Raw genomic sequence first — 2592 nt, forward strand, 5'->3', positions numbered from 1 at the left:
TATTGAGTTTGACATACATTATCACTTTTATAAAACACTTATTAGCTCACGTCGAGTGATAAGTACAATTTCAGATGTCAGAATTTAGAGATATTCTGTAGACTTGGACTGACTATGTCTTATTCCATACGCAATTTATTAACCGTAATTTAATCATACTGACTATGTCTTATTAATTATGCAATACCAGAACGTGAGGACCGTCGTATCGATGATTCTCTAAATAATCGTTAAAAATTTATATTTAATATGGGATTTTTTTAGTTTAATTTTAGTTTTTAAACTTAAAAAGATAATGTGAAAACAGTACCGTTGAGATATCGTTCTCGATTCGAAAGAACAAATTGATATATAACTAAAGGAATTAAAATCATTTTTCAATTAATAAAAACAGTGAAAACATTTTATTAATGGATTAGGAAAAATTAACTTTTCAAAAATAGTGGTTTTAAGAACATAACCGAACCACGCGAAAGCAGACGTTTATGCTCTTAAACCCCGGTGTTTTGCTAGCTAAAGATGGCAAGATATTTAAATTAATTTTCCACCATTAGCAACTTTTCAATTAATTAAAAGTAATTAATTTTCAAAAAGACTTTTTGCACTGTAACATCTATTATCGCAAAAGTGAGCAGTATAAAGTATATGCTTAACTCGGTTCTAGTTGCATAAAAGTGAACGGATCCTTAAAAACTAGTTCTTTTTCTTAAAAGAAAATATTGTTCCCCTATTAAGTATAATTTAACTACGTCCACAGTGCCAACGGTAGACGAGAGCCACATTCCGGTGTCCAAATCTCAATTCATTTCAAAAACAAATTATTTGCCTTTTCCTTTTTAAATCAAATCACAAGCTCGTCGCCTTAGCTAAACACGGTGAAAGTAGACAACAATACTTGCTTATTAGTCCTTGTGGGATCGATAATCTTTTAGACTAAAATCGATATATTTTGTTCACTTTCGAAGAGCATCAAGTTTTTGGTGCTGTTGTCGGGGACTAATTTTAGTCGATATCGTAACTCTGTGTTCACACCGCTTAGACTAAGGTATTATTTTCCCTTCATCCAGTTTATGAAAAGAACTCGTAGTACCGGAACCTTAGTATAACCAATCGACGAACCAAAAAGATATGTGTTTGCTAGAAACCTGCTCAGATGAATTAAAAGAGCAATGACAGAAGACGCAAATCATTGCCCTCTCAAGGAGTTTGATGTACCTTCCAATGATGAGGTTTTTTCAAGTATTGTTAATCCGACTACCCAGGCTAAATTTTTTGAACTGAAACCTTCTTTGTCGCAAATCGTGTAACAAAATCAATTCTTAGGCAAACCTGCAGAAGATCCAAACTTGCATTTTTCTGTCTTCGTGTTGTTTACTGACACACTCATAGCCAATGGCATTAACCCAGAAGCCATTTGCATATGCCTCTTCCCATTTTTCCTAAGACATAGATCCAGGGTTTGGATCGAATCCCTAACTCCAAATTTCATTCGAATATGGAATGAGTTGAAGAAGGCGTTACTTACTAGGTATTTTCCCCCTAGTAAAACTTCAGTTCTAAGGAACCACCTTACCAGATTCACTCAGAATGATGGAGAATCTTTATTCTATGCTTGGGAGAGATACAAGGAACTTATGCGAGCTTGCCCATATCATGGCTTAGAAAAATGGCTAATTATATATACGTTATGTAATGGTCTTATCTATAATACAAAAATGACAATTGATGTTGTTGCAGGTGAAGCCTTGATGAACAAACTGTTTGATGAAACCTATGCACTCGTAGAAGATATGGCTCAAAACCACTATTTGTGAGGGAGTGAACGCACTCCTATAGAAAAAACCAAAAGATCTCAGTTGAAGAGTAACATGTATGAAGTTAGTAGCTTCGATCACATGATTTCCAAGATTTATACTCTAGCCTAAAAAGTTGACAACCTAAGCATTACCCCAACAACTACCATAGCTGTTGTTACACCCAAATGCAAAATTTATGATACTCTAGGACATGCAACCAATGAGTGTAATCTATTAGTAGAAACGCAAGACCAAGTGAACTATACTTAAGGAAATCCTTACTCAAATACGTACAACCCATGATGGAGGAATCACCCAAATTTCTTTTATAAAAACAATAACCCTACATTTGTACCATGTCTTACGCCTAGTATGCCTCCAGGTTTCTCTTCCCAAAAGAAAAATCCGGTTGCTCAAGCTATTGCTCAGAAGTCTAACTTAGAATGTATGATGGAAAACTTTACCCTAGCTCAGACTCAGCAAAACAAAGAGTTCATGAATCAAAATATTCATAATATGAGCTAGTAAAACAATTGGAAAATAAGGTTGATGCTATCGCCACCCACAACAAAATGCTTGAAACGCAAATAAGTCAAGTGGAAAAACAACAAGTAATTAATGTTGCTCCAGCAAGAATATTTCCAGGCCAACCGTAACCCAGCCCCAAAGGGCATGCAAATGCCATAACACTGCGAGGTGGTGAAGAGTTAGAGGGCCTGGTTGATCCAAGAGTTAGAAACACAGATGTAAGGAGTAATGTAAGTGAAAAATTTGAAGAGGTAGATGACAAAGAATT

The 2592-nt window shown here is 35.1% G+C and overlaps 1 non-coding gene across 1 annotated transcript; it reads right to left on the minus strand.

Annotated features, from left to right (window-relative positions):
* Positions 1 to 1553: 1553 nt before the first annotated feature.
* Positions 1554 to 1660, minus strand: LOC127077488 (small nucleolar RNA R71). Its single transcript, XR_007787291.1, has one exon. It is a non-coding gene; the product is annotated as a small nucleolar RNA R71 (small nucleolar RNA).
* Between the last annotated feature and the right edge of the window lie 932 nt (positions 1661 to 2592).

Source organism: Lathyrus oleraceus, chromosome 4 (genome assembly GCF_024323335.1).
Source record: "Lathyrus oleraceus cultivar Zhongwan6 chromosome 4, CAAS_Psat_ZW6_1.0, whole genome shotgun sequence".
Lineage (NCBI taxonomy): Eukaryota > Viridiplantae > Streptophyta > Magnoliopsida > Fabales > Fabaceae > Lathyrus > Lathyrus oleraceus.